We start from the raw sequence: 329 nt of genomic DNA on the forward strand, positions 1-329 counted from the left end.
GGAAGGCAGCGAGCGCTCTCCCCACTGGGCTCCATTCTGAGCACTCACTGCCTTCCTGCAAAGCAATACAAAGCAGCACCCTCTCCCCAAAACCCCCTCCGCATTACTCGCTCCAGGAGAGACGAGGTCCCGCAGGGGATGCAGCCAGCTGCCACCAGGAAAGGCCACATCCTCTCCCCAGCTCACACAACCTCCCTTTCTCCTGCCTGCAATAAATCCCCCCCTTCACCACTTGCCCTCCCCCAGAGACCAGACTGGGAGCAATCTGTGCTGGCTGGGGTTTTATTATTTATTAATCTGAACTTACAAAAAAAAAAAAAAAAAAAAAA

This window comes from Antrostomus carolinensis, unplaced genomic scaffold (assembly GCF_000700745.2).
Source record: "Antrostomus carolinensis isolate BGI_N321 unplaced genomic scaffold, ASM70074v2 scaffold51080, whole genome shotgun sequence".
Lineage (NCBI taxonomy): Eukaryota > Metazoa > Chordata > Aves > Caprimulgiformes > Caprimulgidae > Antrostomus > Antrostomus carolinensis.